This window comes from Macrotis lagotis, chromosome X, assembly GCF_037893015.1.
Source record: "Macrotis lagotis isolate mMagLag1 chromosome X, bilby.v1.9.chrom.fasta, whole genome shotgun sequence".
In the NCBI taxonomy this organism is placed as follows: Eukaryota; Metazoa; Chordata; class Mammalia; order Peramelemorphia; family Peramelidae; genus Macrotis; species Macrotis lagotis.
This window is the reverse complement of record NC_133666.1, coordinates 203,956,243-203,974,041: the sequence shown is the minus strand read 5'-3', so window position 1 is coordinate 203,974,041 and position 17,799 is coordinate 203,956,243. Positions and strand designations below refer to the sequence as shown.

Here is a 17,799-nt window from a genome sequence, read left to right as displayed (position 1 = left end):
ATAAATTTAATACACCCACAAGAGTCAATGAAAGCATCTCCGCTATCAAGGTGTCTTTAATCTTCTCAACAAAGTTATAAATAGGCATGTCCTACAAAAAGGAGATCACTCAAAGTCCTAACTAAACAAGGGTTCTATATAACTTTAATCCAGATCTCCCTATATCTCTCTGCAATTTATGATATTGTTTACCTTGACTAGTTTCTCTTTCTGACCATTTTCTCCTATGAATTCATGATAATATTCTTTCCTGCTTCTCTTTCTATGTGACTGACTACTCATTCTTAGTCTGGTTCTTTTCAGGGTCTTAATCCAAGTTGCACCCACTAACTACAATTATGCCATAAGGTTCAATTTGGATTTCTTTCTCTTTGTGCTCTATACTATATCATTTGATGATATCATCAGCTCTCACAGGTACAATTAGCATGTGTATGCAGATGCTTCCCAGATCCCTAAAACCAGCCTTTTTCTTTCTGTTGAACTATAGCCATTCATCCCCAATCGCCTCTTGGATATTTCAACTAGGCGCATATACACACACACACACACACACACACACACACACACACACACACACACACATATATATATATATATATATATATATACACATATATCATTCTTAGAAGTTATGTCTTCTTTAGACCAAGATCCCAAAGGTATCACTATAAGGTAACTTTAAGAGGGAGAGGGGAAGGAAATGAGTGTTTATAATGCACTATACTGTACTTTACAATTATTATCTCATTTGATCCTAAAGGACCTGAAAGGAAATATAAATATGCATGGCAGATGTTATTGGGTGGTAACATATTACCAGTGATGACTTTTGTGCAAGAAATGGTATGAACAATTATGTATGACTAGAAAGGGAATAGAAGTCACCTAGTGAAAACGAAAGACAACCCAGGGACAGGCTGGAAGTTGCCCTGATATTCACAAAATATTAACAAGCCAGAGTTTGTTTTTTTAAAAAATGTCACTTCATTGGTAGTTTATGAGCTATAGAATAAACACCCTAGGGCAAATAGGTGACACAGTGGCTAGAACACCAGGTCTGGAAGATTCCTTATCCTGAGTTTAAATCTGTCCTCAAACATTTACTAGTTATGTGACCCTGGGCAAATAACTTAACCCTTTTCCCCTCAGTTTCTTCATCTATAAACTAAGATGGAAAAGGAAATGACAAATTGCTTCAATATCTTTGCCAAGAAAACCTTAAATACAGTTGTGAAAAGTCAGACAACTGAAAAATGACTAGACAACAATAACACCCTGGAAGAGGATATACTAAATGAAAGGAGCAAGAATTATAATGAATAGGAGGTCAGGATGAGTGATAAGCTGTAGCAATGGAAGAAGTAAACATATTGATGAGACCACCTCTTTCCTGTACCATTGAAGCAGCATTAGTTTCATAATCAACAATTCCTTTACAAAAAATTGCTCTCTGAGCCAATTAGTCAGTCTTTCTAGACAGGAGGAAATTGGCTAAATCAATATAAATTTTTTAAGTTGACTGACTTTTCAGTTTTCAGTGAAAAAATTTGGGGAGTACCCATCACTAAATAACCAAATCTATTACTTCCCTCCCACCTCCCTTTTTTCAAATTCTTTAGAGTTAGTATAAATAGAGAATCAAGATAGGCACTCAAAATACTATACATGAGAAACCACCTTCTGAATTGTAATTTAACTGTTAAGAATTTTTGGCTCATGACCTTGGGTCATGAGGAATAGTTCTACTATGAGCTTTGTAATAATAATGGTAGCAATAATAACTTTCTTTGCAAATATCTCATTTCATCATCACAACAACTCTAGGGATAGGTACTATTATTATTTACATATTACAGATGAGGAAACTAAATTAGAAAAAAGTTCCTTAAGGTATAGCAAATACAGAATAACTACAATTGAATCCACAAGACACAACCCTATATGAGGTTTAAAAAACCTCACTAAAAAATATCAGATAAAAGCTAGAGTTTCTCCTCAATATCCGCATTCCTAATCTACTCCCATTTGGTACAAAGAGTACAAGCATTAGATTAGATTTAGATTCATTAAAATATGAGTTCCTTGAAGGCAAGGACTATCTTTTGTATCTTTTTGTATGTCCAGAGATTAATACAGTGCCAAGAACAGGGCAGGCACTTAATAAATATCTCAGTAGGATTTGAATTCTGAGGTTTTTGACTTTAGCTCCAGGGCTTTAATCTATAATATTACCTAAGTGATACAAACTATGGATTTTTTTATAAAGATGAGACACCAAATGTCTAAAATATTATATGCCTAAAGAAATCTATTATTCATAGGTAGGTACAGACTGTTAGAATCATAGTAAATGAATTTTTAAGAAGTCATAAAGAAAATGCAACTGTGTTTTATTTGTGTTCAAAATACAAAGACCAGCCATTAGCTGGTGACTATTTTTCCAAGTCCTTATGCATATGTATATATTCATGTAATTGTAGAATATCTAGTCTATGTCTTTGAAACAGAATTCTGAGTCTCAGATATAAGATTTTTTAGTTGTTTGAAAGAGACCAAAGCCTCCGGTGGCATAGGGCAAATATATCATTCTTTACACAGTATTAAAATGAAAAGGTTTTATTATGATTTCAGACTCCTTGGATGTAAAGAAAATATCAAAAGCATGGAACTTAGTGCTAGAACTGTTGAGAGTAGAAAAACTGATTATAGGTAGGGTGAGGAATAATGGCATCCAAGTAAAAGAGATGTGAAAGTAGAATTCTGGTAGGGAGAACTTTGAGAATTGTGTAACTCAGTTTCTCTGACTTTTACTTAAATAAATCTGATCAAAAATTTAAAAATTAGCTTAAATATTTTTTAAAAATGAAAAGCATTGTATCATTTCTCATCAATCAGCTTTGCCCACATTTATAGCTAATTGAATCTCACAGCACATTATAACAACTAATTAGAGTTAAAATAATGATCTTCATTCTTCTTAAATAATGCTTGTTCCATTATCCTTGGAGTTCATCATTTGCCATTTCAACTTCCAAGTGTAGACAAATATAAAAACTGTTTCATCCAAAGTTCTTGTTATCATTACAAATTATTGCCATTGCATTCCCATCTATACCTCATTTTTTTTGGATCTGTGAATATTTTTAATGCCTAGCATAACACACTTACCCTTATTGCACGCTGAGTTACAAATCTATTCTTATCATTACTTTGTAAAGCAATTTGTTCTGAAAGCTGAAAATTTCCCATTTTCTGGCTTACTCTTAGGCAGCATTATTAGTCAATTTGGATATTTTGAAATTGCATGCTCTAAAAGGTCATAGTCTTCCTTATCAACAATGGCAATACATTAATGGAATTCAGAGATTTACTAATAGCAAACAACAAAATAAAATAATAAAATTAAAAATTATAGTTATGGTTCAAATGTCCAAATGTCCAAATGCTCTAAAAACAAAGCTTCCTCATAATGTAGTGAGGAAGGGAACTATTTGTGAAAGCTTTTGTCATGTCTAGAAAGACAGTGAAAATGTTTTAGCCATAATTGTCTGCAATTTCTCTGCATTCATTATGCTTGACCAAAAGCCTAATATTATTCAGTTGTCATTCTGTGGATGGCCTTGTTTTTCAGTTTTTAAAAGCCAAAGAATGGGCAAAAAATTTTTATCACAAGAATGTCAGGCAAAACTGTTCTTTTGCCAGAGGGAGCCTTGTTGAATCTATGTCAGCAAAGGTCATTCATGACATTTGTTTCTCTGCAGCTAAGAAAGCCAGTCTCTCTAACTGTGAGTTGGAGTCTCACTGTCAATAGCCATGGTGGAATTAAATTCATTGTTTGATTTCCAAGCTCCTCATGGACTAGATACCCACAATAATTCTTTTTATTATGAAGGAAGTTCAGGTAGACACAATGTAATTTTGGACTTTGTCCAAGGTCACATCAGAAATCTTTCTATGTATCTTACATGCCTCCCCTGAAGTTAAGACCACAGGCAAAAATTTATTTTTAAAAAGTAATCAGTTATTTAAGAGCATTTATTAAACAATGTATGCAGAGAACTTAAGAAATTAAAGAAAAGTATAAAATGCAATTTCTACCTTTAGGGAGTTAGCAGTTAGGTAGTTGGGCAGCTTAAAGTGCTAGGGATAGCATGATGGGAAGAGTGCTGACCCTGAAGTCAGGAAGACCTGAGTTCAAATGTGACTTCCAACACTTACTAACTGTATGTCCTTAGACAAATCATTTAACTCTTGTCTTGCATTGAGGGTCATCCCCAGTCATCCTGACCAGTATTTGGTCATTGGACCAACATAGCTCCGGAGGAGAAAGTGAGGCTGATGACTTAACACAGCACCCCCTCACTCAAATCCAGTTCACAAGCATATCATGTCAACACCTACCCAATGTCATGGTCTTCTTTGAAAACAAAAGACAAACATCATCATCATCTAATAGAGTGGTAGGCTTATAGTCAGGAAGACCCCAGTTCAAATATGGTCTTAGATGCTGACTACTATGTAATTTTGGCCAAGTCACTTAATCTCTGTCTACCACATTTCCTTCAGCTGTAAAAAAAAAAAAAAAACATGGGAGAATACAGCACCTACCTACAAGGGTTGTTGGGAGGAACATATGAGGTACTTCTTTTAAAATATTTAACACAGTGCCTGCATAAGCAAAATTTTAATTGTTATTATTTTTAGTAGAGAAAATCAAAACACAAGAGAACACAAGCAAAGTACAAGTGAACAAAGGAAAAAGAAAGTTCTGAAAAGTGTATGAATATATTCATGTCTAAACATTTTCTGAGTTAAATATAGGAATGATTAACAAATTCTGTTGGGTTTAAAGAATAACCAGTTACTCTGTAAAAGTTTCTTGGAAATTAACTATTAAGAGAAATCATTCAAAAAAGCAATTAATTTAAAAGCAGGAGAATTCATTTCAAATCCATGGTTTGATTTTCATTATTTGTGTGATCCTGGAAAAGGCAAATCAATTCTCTGTATCAGTTTCCACATCTTCAAAATGGAGAAAATAAAATTTGATAATATCTAAGTCAATAAGATTCCTAGTGGAAGTTGAGAGAGCACTCAGTTTGGTCAGGGAATGCAGGATCAATCTTCTCCTCAGCACATTTGATGAAATTACAGGATGCAAGAGGCAAGGAACAGAGAAGAAGGGGAAAGAAGAGTGCCTATTTTGTTACTCTTTTAAAAGATGTGAAGAAGTTCTAATTAAACTTGATGAAATTATAGGGTGGCTAGCGATTGACTGAAGAATCAGCCACACATTTGTGGTCCTTAAAAAACAAGACACACTCTATGAAGTCTGTCAAGACCATAGCTCTTAGCTACACAAAACTCTACAATCCAGCAAGGAGAGGATTTCTTCATCTTCCCTCCCACACTGAAGAACAGAGTTAAACTGGTCAGTGAGAAAAACTGACAGGGTTGACCTGGCAGGCAGGAGTTCAACTACCCAGCCCAAAGAGACCAGAGGAGTGATCCACCCAGGGGAAGGGCATGGATCAAACCCAGCCAAGCAAAGAAGCTACTGCTTAGCAAAGACGTAACACCCAACTGGGAGCAGAGCAATGACAGCACAAGAAGGAGAAGGACCTCACAACCCAGTGATGTTAAAAATACAAGTTGCTTTAACTAACATATGTGTTTCTAAGTAGTATGTCTCTCTAGCAGGAAGTATGTCCACTCTTCCCTTTGTCAACATATTTATGGGAGAGAGGATTATGTAGGAAGATGGGTGTTTGCAGCTGCTGTTTTTTAATTTTTTTTTGCAAGGCAAATGACTTAAGTGACTTGCCCAAGGTCATACAGCTAGGTAATTAATAATAAGTGTTTGAGACCACATTTGAACTCTAGTCTTCTTGACTCCAGGACTGGTGCTCTCTCCACTATGCTTGCATCTGTTGTTTTTAATATGCTTTGAGTTAATTGTGCTAGCTGACTAAATCCTGAAGGTAAAGATAGATGTCAATAGGCATTCATGAGCTATGGTTTTAGGAATGAGATCCCAGAGAGCACCCTGAACCCAGGAGACTCCCAATCTGGGGAAATTAATCTGCAAGTTTAATTTGGAGAATGATCCCTAGAGATATTGCTATCCTACTCATCTGGGACATATTTAGGGAGCTATTTGTATTTTTCAGGTATCAACTGAGGAAAATATTAGCATTTGGTTTATTTTGAAGCATAAGAGCTGATAGGAGTAGTATGAATTTTACAGTCCTAGGAAAATAGAACTTAGAAATGCACTTATAGCAGATGTCAACTTCTAAAAAAAATTATTTTTTGAGCAGATCTGGATTGTGTATCTTGCAGAACAAATATGAAATGAAATCCAAGATCCTTTTGGACTATAGATAAGGTTTCCTTGGTGGCCTAGAAACCCTGGGTAATCAACTACAAGATATAATCCCTTTTTGGCAGCCCTGCATTGCTCTGGGACTTTTCTAAGTTTGATCTTTTTTTTTTGAAAGATAACTTGCTTCTTTAGTCAGGGATGAGTTTGGATTTCCATTTGAAATGAACTACATGTTGTAGTAATCCTTTGGAGAAATTCAAATATCCAGTAATATGCCATCCTCCAATAGCAATGAAGGAAGAAAGAAAAAAATCTATTAAATATTATGCTGATTTGTTGATATCCTATATATTGCAGGGATCCAATGAAAGAATTTTGATCGCCCTATGTAATGCAAGAGCTAAGAAGAATTTTTATCCAGTATGGTTTAACTCTCACCTGAAGGGAAGGGGATAACAATCAATTCCAAGTTCCTAGGCCATATTAAAAAAAAGAATTATGTACTTCGGAAGCTTATTTGGGAACAGATTTTCCTCAAAGATGGAACCTAAATTTTTCTTTTTTTTTATCTTGGGTCAAGTTAGACCTCCCTAAGAACCAGGCAGGCAGCAACTTCTGAGAATTTTATAAATTGTTGTGAATTTAAATAACTATATATTCTAACTGATTATAGTCTCTTGGACTAGACAGTCAAGAAAAACTCAGTCCATGGATTTTCAGAAATTGTGACACATGGACTTTATAAACATGCTTCTGTATAAGATAATGGGGCAAGGTGCTCAATCGTACAGTGCTTGAATCTCCCAAGTCACCAGAATTGGAATACAAATTTGCAAAAGATCCCCTAGCTTATTTGCTGAAGATATCACCTATTTAACTAGAGAGAAAGGATTCCTAATCAACTGGATTCTCTCTAATCAACTTCATATTACAGAATAAAAGGGAGAGGTACCAGAGGCAAAAGAGCCTTAAAGGAGAAAAGGACAAGTTCACAGTTTTTATTTAAGAGGTATTAATCAGTACTTCAATTAAATTTTGTGGAAGCTAAGATGGCTAATCACTGATTGATTGAAGAACCAATCACAGCCCTTGGGATTTTTAAAAAGCAGGACACACTCTCTGAGAAGTCTGTCAAGTCATTCAACCCTTAGGAACATTTATAATAAGAGTTCTGCAAAGGGGAAAGGAGGTTTCTTCCCCCTAATCTCAACTTCACAGCAAAATCCAATGGAACAGAGTCAAGCTATGAGTTGATCAACAAAAGGAAGAGGAAAGGCAGAGACAGAGTGGCAGAGACAAATAGAAGAGAAGGGAGCTGGGGAGACAGAGAAAGAGGGAGACAGAACACAGAGACAGACACACACATAGAGAGACATAGAGACTGAAACATGAACAGAGAGACAGAGTTTGAAACTCTGACAGTTTGGTTGAAGAGTTGAACTGCCCATCAAAGAAAGAGAGCCACAAGTACAGGGAATTCAATAGAATGGCCCACCTGTGAAAAGACTGATACTTGCCAGAATTCTCCTTCCCACTTGACTGTGGAAGCAAAAGCTCAAACCACAATCCTGTTGGCCCAGCTTCTTGGGGGTATAGAATATATTAAAGGAGCTACTCGGTTGCCTGAAGGCAACTTTTTCTTTCCATATGGAAGCAAGAATGGACACATCTACCTACTAGAGTTAAATTCTGTATCCTTGTTGAGTATCCTGTGGCATAAATAAGTTTTCTTTTATATGTTTTAAATGACCTCACCAGCTTTACATTCTATTTCAGTTTTGGATCTAAGTGACCAGGGGTCCATCCTGAGTGAGACCCAGATGAAGAGGTACCCAAAGTAGATGCCATGCCTATTGGGGAGTTGCATGGGAGCATCACAAAAAGTAAAAACCGTCAGATCCCTACAGTATCAATATGTGTTGCCTTGACCATGAGCATTGTATTCTGTCTATCTATCTATCTATCTATCTATCTATCTATCTATCTATCTATCTATCTATCTATCTACTGACTCTTTCTAATACTCTATGTATTTTTGAGAGAATATACCAGAGGTCTTTTGGGAGTAATGCTTTACAGCTATACTTCTTAATATATCATCACATTAAATGTTTTTCCTTTCATAATTGTGTTAATTGGTTAACTATTAGAGGTAGATGCATCTGAAGAGTCTTATAAGCAAGAGTTTTATGAGTATGGATCCATACATGATATTCTGAACTCAGGGTTAGTATCTCCCTCTCTAGGAGGATGTACTTCATTGAGTATAAATTGAGTATACCCCAGTGATCACAAATCCTATAGTTATGATTTCTAGGAGGCAACTTGAAGTAGTAGATAGAGAGCTAGCCTTAAGATAAAAAAAAGCTTAAAACTAACATTTGTAATAGATAGCATTTACATAGTGTTTAAAGATTTGCAAAATGCTTTACAAATATTTGATTTTATTCTTACAGCAACTTACAGCAACAATATATGCTATTATCTCCATTTTATAGATAAAGAAATTGAGGTAAAGGGAAATTCAGTAATTTGCCTATAATTTTACAACTAATAAGTATCTAAAGCTGAATTTGAACTGAGGACTTCCCATTCCAAGTCCCCCAACTTGTCCATCTGCCACCTAGATGCATATTGGCCTTGTGTTTCCATATGCCAAGTAACAATACAAATAGTAAGTTGAAGAGCAGTTTTTAATATCTCTTGATAGAGTGAATTCTCTGAAAGTTATCAGTATCAGGGGCGGCAAGGTGGCGTAGTGGATAGAGCACTGGCCTTGGAGTCAGGAGTACCTGGGTTCAAATCCAGTCGCAGACACTTAATAATTACTTAGTCGTGTGGCCTTGGGCAAGCCACTTAACCCCATTTGCCTTGCAAAAAAAATTAAAAAAAAAGTTATCAGTATCAATAAAATCTCATCTAGTTAAAAAAACAATAACAATACTTAACTATCAGTGTTGCTCTGAGGAAAGCAGCATGTTTTGAATGTTTAGGAAGCATATTAAAAACATCATTTGACAGAGAGAAAGATGGAAGCTTAAACTACAAATTGTTTCATGCTTTTTCATCTCTTCTACTCTAGTTTAAAAAAACAGTAATGGGAGCAATAATTGAGGATAACCAACAGTGCTAAAAGTCTTGAACAATTGGAAGGAGGGAAAAAACAAAATAAAGTAAAGATATAGGGAAAAGGTAAGGAACAGTGGGGGAGAGAAAGAGTTATAGCTAGAATTTATATAACTCCTTAAGGTTTTTAAAACACTTCATATATGTTATAAGAGATATATGTACTAAAGTAGTTTGGAGCTTTACAAAGTTTTATGCATTTTCTTAAATGTATGTAGACATGCATTTCTATATAAAGGTAAAATGGCAGTGGAAGAAGAGATGGATGAAGATTGGTCATAGAGAATATTGGGAGTTGCAGTCTACAAATGAAAACAACATCTGCATCTCCCAGTACCTTCTGTTTTGTTGCAAAAGTTATTTCCTCCCTTTCTTTTCTAGTGTTTTTTCTTCAAATTAACAACCTTCATATCCAGTGGCTTTCCTATAGGTATCTCTTACCCCAGATGTTTAATATCAAATATATAGCTAGATCCTTGCTTCATGTTAAATTATAAGGAATATTTATTTACCATAAACTATGCTCTAGATACTAGGATCCTATGTGCTAAGATTGAGGAAAATAAGATAATAAACAGAATTATTAATTATTAGATAACATATAGGATTGTTTTTTCCTTCCTACAATTCAATTCATAGCATTATAGATTTAGAGGTGGAAGGAATCCTTGAAGCCATCTAGTCCAACCCAATAATTTTGGAACAGAGGAAACTGAAGTCCATTTTAATTGAATTCAAATAGATATTTACTGACCACCTACTAAGTGTCTGGCACTTAGGACACAAAGGTCAGTCAATCGATTAACTAACATTAATTAATACACCTATAAAGTACAGGCATTCTGCTAACTGCCAGGGATATAGAGACAGGTAAAAAGACAATCCAAATAACTATGTACACACAAAATATATATCAGTACAAACAAATATATACTGGATAAAATGAAATTAGTTATTTGCATGTAATTTTCCTCATTAGAACTTGAGAGCAAGGATTGTCTTTTTTACTTGTCTCTATATCCCTGTCAGTTAGCAGAATGCCTGCCCTTTATAGGTATATCAACTAATGTTAGCTGAACTTCAGCTTCCTCAGTGAAAATGCTGAATCAGGTCAGGAGATGGAGTATCTTCTTTGATAGTATCAGAATCCAATGTCATTGGATCAGAGTAACTGAAGGACAGTAAAATGTAAGAAGACTGGAAATATAGGAAGAGACCAAGTTTTAAGATCAAAGGAGATTTTTATATTACACACTAGAGACAAACAGTACTAGAATTTATTGAGTATGAGGGAGACCTCTAAACTTTAGTAAGATGAAAAAGACACTTGAGTGAAGGATGGACTAAAGTGAGGACATCTGAGGAAGGCAAACCAGCTAGCAGTTTATTTCAGTAGTCTAGGCCTAAGGTGATGAGGGCCTGGACCAGTGTGTTGGCACCATCAGAGGAAAGGAGTATATCCAAGAGATACAACAAAGGTAAAAATAAGAGGGCATGACAACTGATTGGATATGGGGAGTGAGAGAGTAAAGAGTTGAGGATGACATCTAACTTCTTTCTGGGTTTTTGGGAAGATGATGATACCCTCACTGGCAATAGGTAGGTTAGGAATAGGGGAGTGGGAAAAGATGAGTTCAGTTTTTGACATGTTGAATTTGAAATATCCAGTGGACCATGGTATATGTGAACCTTAGCATAAAGATTAGGTCTGAATAAGTAGATTTTGAGAATCATCAGCTTAAAGATAATTGTAACTATAGGAACTGAGATCACCAAGTGAGATAATATAGAGGGAGAAGAAAATAGGGTTCAGGACAGTTCTGGGGGACACCTATGGTTACAGGGTATGGTATGGATGAAAATCCAATAAAGGAGAAGACTGAAAAGGAGAGGGTGAATAGATATCTGGAGAACCAGGAGAGAGTAATGTTAAGAAAACCTAGAAAGAAGAGAATTTTAAGAAGATCATGATCTTCTTGGCATGATCAATGCCAAAGGCTGCAATGAGATCAAGAACAATAGATTTAACAATTAAGAGACCATTGATCACATTGATCCCAGAAATCACTTTGGAGTGAGCAGTTAGAGTTGAATAATGATAGAAGTCAGACTTGTGAAGGATGAAGTCTGAAGAAACAAGGGTCCAAGCTTCTGAGTATATTAATTTATTAAGCAATTCATGCCAACATGCATGACATTTGCATAACAAATCTGGACCAGGTCTCCTCAGTTTGGCATGGACCCTAAATACAGTGGGGAGACATATTTTTGGATACAAGATTAAGTCATTTAATTTTTAATTGGAGAAAAGATTAGTGACTTTCTGAGTTGGGAGGGGGTGAGCAAATAGGTGTCATTCCCTAAAATGAGAAAAAAGAGGTGTCCCAGTCACAGGTGTGCTTCCCCCTTCAGTCAGATAAACAAGGAAATAGTAACTGAATGACTGGTTTAAGGGCCAGTATTCAGATAAGAAATAGATTGCTTGGGATGTATAATTATGAGAAAACTCCTCAAAACTCAAACTTCAAACTTGAAAATCTAGCTATGTTTTAGTCAGCATAACATAGGTCCTTAGTTAAGGATCTCTAACAAGCAGAAGTAGTCCAATTTACCAGTCATGCTGGTCTAAGCTCAATAAATGCCTTACACTTTTCTCATAGTTTCCATAATTGAATAAAGTTTTCTTACAAGATGGAAGTAAGATTTCCATAAGTGATTAGAAAGGAAACTAAGCTAGATCTAGAAATGAGTCAAAAGATGGAGTCAATGTAGTTCACTCAATTCACACAATTCCTATAGATTACAAAGAATGAAGAATAGAATGAAAGGAAAGGAAGTTTCAATTTGGAGGTAACTAGATGTTGTAGTGGATAGAACCTCGGACCCAGAGTCAGGAAGACTGAAAATTAGAGAGAACATAGGGAGAGCATAGAGGGACAATTGACTAGAGAATTTGAGGGGTACAAGTTGAGGGGTTGCCTCAACAAGAAGAAGGACAAGTTCTTCATAGGAATAGATTTGTGGAACATATCTGAGTGATGTGAGATAAGGAGCAAGAGACCTCTCTGTAAATAGCCTCATTTTTTCCCAGTGGAATATGAGACCAGGTTCTCAACTAAGAGGAAGAGGAGAAGACAAGTTTGGTGATATGGAAGTTTGAGGAGTCATGAAAAGGATGGTAAAAGTCATTGTGGTAAGTAGGATATCAAATCCATTATGATATAATAGGTATATTATATATATATGGTATAAAAGTAATAATTGTTGCAATGAGAACCCAGTTGAGATTATATAACATAGATCAATCAATTAGCCAAGAAAAACTTATAAAGTGGCTAACATATCAGACACTTTACTAAACAATGGCTATAAGAAAAAAAAAAGATGAAAGAGTCCTTGCTCTCAAGGAGTGTATAATCTAATAAGGGAAGAAAGCCTACAAACAAATACATACAAAACAAGCTATATATGGGATAAATAGAAAATGATTAACAGAAGGAAGGCACTGGAATTAAAAGGGATTGGGGAAAGCTTCCTACAGAAGGTAGAATTCAGGAGGGAGAAACATTCCAGGGATGGGGTCAGTCAGAGAAAATGCCTGGAGCCAAGAGTGTCTTGTTTATGGGTCAACCTGGAGGCCAGTGTCACTGGAGCAGTTATATATTGAGTATAAGCTATAAGAAGACTGGAAAGGTTTGAGAGCAAGTTATGAAGGGCTTTGAAAGATGAGCAGAGCTTTTTGTAGTTGATCCCTGGAGGTAATAAGAAGCCATTGGAGTTTATTGAGTAGGGGGCTGACATGAGCAGATCTGTCACCTTAGCAGTTGAAGGGAGAATGAATTGAAATGGGGAGAGACTTGATCCAGGAAGATTCCCCAGCAGGCTGTTGCAGTTTTCAAGGTGTGAGGTGTTGAGGGTCTGCATTATGGTGGTGGCAGTGTCAGAGGTGGAAAGGGCCATATTAGGTAAAATCAACAGGCCTAGGCAACCATTTTCTATTTAATAATAATGTTTATTATTATTATATTATACTATATCTAAGGAATAGACTTGTCAACTAGAGTAGGGGATGGCAGAAATGAAAAGAAGAAAAGAAGGTAGAATTTGAGTTGGGATTTAAAGAATAGGAACAAGTTCAAAGAAGAAGGGAGGGCATTGAGGGAATTAGAAATAAGTAAAGGCACAGAACTCTCATATTTTCTGTAACTTGACTGACTGTTAACAACCATTGCTACTGCTTATAATTTTTGAAAAAATGAAACACTTTCTCAATTATTTTGGGAATACAATTCTATTATAACTATTTTCAAGATCCCTGGGTCATACTTCCAATGATAGTGAAGCAATCTCTTTATCATCTTCTAGTGACTTCTATACACTAAAGAGATCATATCTTCAAGTGTCCTCACCATGTTCCCTTTCCCCCATTCCCCCATACCCTGTTCTTATTCATGCATATACAATTATTTATACCAATGTGGTCATGATCTTTGATTATGATAAAAAGCAAGGAATTTTACATAAAAATGGACATATATAAAACAATAAATATTGGAGCAGTTTCAGGCACATATGGTACTTAGTTTTTATATTTCTAAGCCTTTACAAATAAATACTAAAAACAAGGCTTAGTTTTTCCCTTTTCCTGTGTCCTTTCATGAGTTTTCTGTCATAAAAACAGGTCTCACAACAAGAACTGTTGTTGGACCCAGGGGAGCTGAGTCTCTCACACTCTCCCTCTAGGGGACCCTTCCTTCACAGCTCTTGTTCACAGATTAGGTTCAATCCTGTGGAGCTTGACTTCCAAAGAGATGTAGGCTCTTTTCTCCTATTCTCTGCCTTTTTTTTATACCCCCATCTGGTAAGCAGCCCTGGGGAAAGTCATTTAAAGGTCAGGTTTAGCTCATGTCTAGTCCAGAAAAGGAGAATGGAAAGTTCCACAATGTACAGTATAAATCAAGTATTTATTTCTTTCATTACAAAAGAAATGCTCAAAACACATAAACCTCAAAAGGGTACTTGATACAAAGCTTAAATATTTCTACCATACTATATGGAGAAGTTGATGTCTTTAAAAACCATGAAAATAGGAAACATTTGGTGGTACTTCTGAAAATATGACATGCTCAGCGCCAAACTAAGTATCCTCAGCTCCCTAAAGGAGATGATCTTCTGGCAATCCAGAGTGGTTGTCTTCTTCGTGAAAAACTGAAGTTTCTGCAGGGGGATCCTCCCAAAGCATAGCCAGCACCAAACTGAAGATCCACAAAGTCCTGAGGTGGCCACTCCTAGAAAGTCTATCTTTCTTTCAGGCACCTTCTTCTCAGGGAAACAAAAGACACAGCCTGAGGTCTGAGATCCTGACTTGTTTTTCTAGGTGACATGTTAACCCAACTGTGATGCCTGCCTTCTCCAGGCATTAATGGGGATTTGGAGGAGTCAAGAGGGTTACAGGGTTTGCCACATCATTTCAAAGTGCCAAACTCTTCAATTTATGGCTCACCACTCAGTCAGTTAATAAATATTATTAAGCATCAACCATGTGCCAGTACTGTGCTGACCACTAAGATATAAAGAAAAGATAGTTCTTGTTCACAAGGACTTCGCAGTTTAACCCTGTCTGAATAAAATAAATAGAAGAAAAATTGGAAACCATAAACAGAGGGAAGGCTTTAGCATTAAGGGTGATCAGGAAAGGTTTCCTCTAAAAGTTAGGATTTTAAGCTGGAATTTCAAGGAAGCCAGGGAAACCAGGAGGGGAAGATGAGAAGGGAAATAATTTTGGGTAAGGAGATAACTAGCAAAAATGCCCAGAGTGGGGAAATAGAATATCTTTTTTGAGGCATAGTAAGGACATTAAATCACAGAGTACATGGTGGAGGGGAAGGGGGAGTGCTAGGAGTGTAATATAGGAAATAAGAAGACTTGGAAGATAAAGGGGATTAAGTAATGAAGGGTCTTAAATACTAATCAGAGATTTTATAGTTGATCCTAGAGGCAACTACTGGAATTTATAGAATGGCGGTGGTGATGGCATGATAGGGTCAGAATCAGCTAATAGGGAAATCAGTTTGACAGCTGAGGAGAGGATAGACTAGAGTGGGAGAGACTTGTGACAGGTAGACCAACCATCAGTTTATTAGGGCTAGATAAGTAGATTTGATAATCATCAGTGTAGAGATGATACTTGAATCTAAGGGAGCTGATAAGATGACCAAGTGAAATGTTATAAAAGGAAAAGAGGGCCCAGGCAGAATACTGTAAGAAACTAGACATAAAGGGTATTGTGTGGATGAAGAGTCAGTAAAAGAGAAAGAGAAGTAATCATCAGATATCTGGAGAACCAGGAGAGGACAGGGTCATGAAAATCTAGAGAGAAGGAAATATAAAGAAGATGACGATCAAAAGTATCAAAGGCTGAAGTGGTTAAGCAGTCAATAGATCAAGAGACTCACCTATTTGCTTCCATTACAAGTAAGCACTGCTTGGTCTGAGAATTCATTGTGAAATGGTCAGTTTGTCCCTGATGAGCTTTGCAACTTAGCTATTCTGTTCCTTGGAAAAACAGACAGTTCATTGCTATGTTACAACAATTACCCAAATTGTAATCATTTAAACTATCCTAGGGTACAATGATGAAATTCTCTATTAATCATACATTTTCTTAATAGTAAAAACTTTTTAAATTAATTTTTATATTTAAAATGATATTGTTTTTGCTTTTCAAAAAGGATATAATTCTTAATTTTTTAGACAGATTTTCTTCACTGTTGGGGTGCTCTAGGAGAAGTGAAATTAATTTGGTAACCTGGGTAATGAATTGAATGCCCCATATTATATTTTCATTTACAGACATTGCAATAGAAGTAGTTTGGGGTTAGAGGCTACCAGTGGGCAGCAAGAATGGCAGCAGTAGAGAAGCTATGGACACTTTCCAAAGAGTTTGGAGTTAAATCATTCCAATCTCAGTATCATTATTAATCTTCAATCTAACTAACTGATCTACTAGCTCATCTAGCTAACTGTTGTTAGCATTTCCTCACCATTTACAGAAAACAGATGGTCCTTACGTCACTCCTCAGAGAGCTGCATTTGCAGAACAGACAGCAAAAAATAGCCCAGCATCCATACATTTTTCTGTACATTTAAGATCTTTTGCCAATGGTCTATAAGTAGATTCTGAAGTATTTAATTCTGGATGGAGCAAGGAAATAAACTATTAAGGACTGAGGACAATCATAATTTACCACAGAAACATTTGTCTTTGGCATATATTTTTCCTCTTCTTAAGAAGTTCAGAACTTGCATCACTATCTTCCTCTCCTCCCAAACTCATGCCTTTATACTAGGGGAAATTCAATATCCCCCTAGATGCTTCCTCAGCTCCCTTACCTTCTAGTTCCTCAGCCTCCTTAAATCCCATGATTTCCTTCACTCTGCCTCAGTCAGGCAGTAGACTTCATCATCTCCCACAAGTGCACCACTTCCTTATTAGAAACTCTGACATTTTCCATAATCTTTCATCATTTTACCTTTCCTTATGACCCCCTTCTCCTAAACCTATTCTTTGCACTGAGACCCCCCCCAATTCCTTCACCTCTCAGTACTTTCTTAGTCTTTTACCTCTATATTGACTTTATTTTCTTCTCTCTTGAATCTTGATGCAATATTCAGGCATTTCAACTTTACATTATTCTCTGCCATCACATTCCTTGTCCTATGGTCACTGGTTTCTTGCCGAATCTCAATCCTGGATAAATTCCAGCATCCTCCTCTTCCTCTCTCCCACAGAGAGCCTCTGAAGGCACTTGAATACAACAGCATAATCTGATTGGGTAAGTTAGAAATTCATGTTATCTAACTCAACAGGGTCCTCTCTTCAACAAGAAAATCTTTTTAGTCTTCCTAAATGATTCTATATCTTGCTTCATGAAAACTCTATTTCAAACCTTCTCTTCTCTCATCAAATCTTCATATTTCCTCCCTCTCATTCCACACCCCATCTGAAAATCTTACCTGTTATTTTACTGAGAAATTTGAAATGTGAACTTCCTTTCCTCCCATTCTCTTCATCTCAAAACCCCTTGATTCCATCTCCTTCTCTTTCCACCTTCCCTCTCTGACAAAGAGATAATCATTTTTTCTTGCCAAGTCCAATCCTTATTCTTGATTGCATTTCTTCTAGGCTTCTCCAGCACATTGAAACCTCAATAATCCTCTCTTCCTTCTCCCTATATACTGATTCCTTCCCCTTTTTTGCATTTAATCATACCCAGTATTTCCCATCCTCTAAAAAAATAGAGCTCATCATTCATCTTATAGTTTTCTTCTCTTTCTAAGACAAA

The 17,799-nt window shown here is 36.1% G+C and overlaps 1 long non-coding RNA gene across 11 annotated transcripts in view; it reads right to left on the bottom strand.

Annotated features, from left to right (window-relative positions):
• Positions 1 to 12,899: 12,899 nt before the first annotated feature.
• LOC141499891 (uncharacterized) overlaps positions 12,900 to 17,799 on the bottom strand; it is a 49,036-nt gene continuing 44,136 nt past the window's right edge. For 6 of the 11 annotated variants that reach the window (XR_012471785.1, XR_012471784.1, XR_012471789.1 and 3 more), the window contains 3 exons: positions 17,078 to 17,281; positions 16,498 to 16,648; positions 12,900 to 16,009 (listed from right to left, as the gene is read on the bottom strand). This is a non-coding gene — a long non-coding RNA (uncharacterized LOC141499891). The remainder of the gene's footprint in view (positions 16,010 to 16,497; positions 16,649 to 17,077; positions 17,282 to 17,799) is intronic. The other 5 variants (XR_012471786.1, XR_012471791.1, XR_012471787.1 and 2 more) reach the window with 5 other exon arrangements.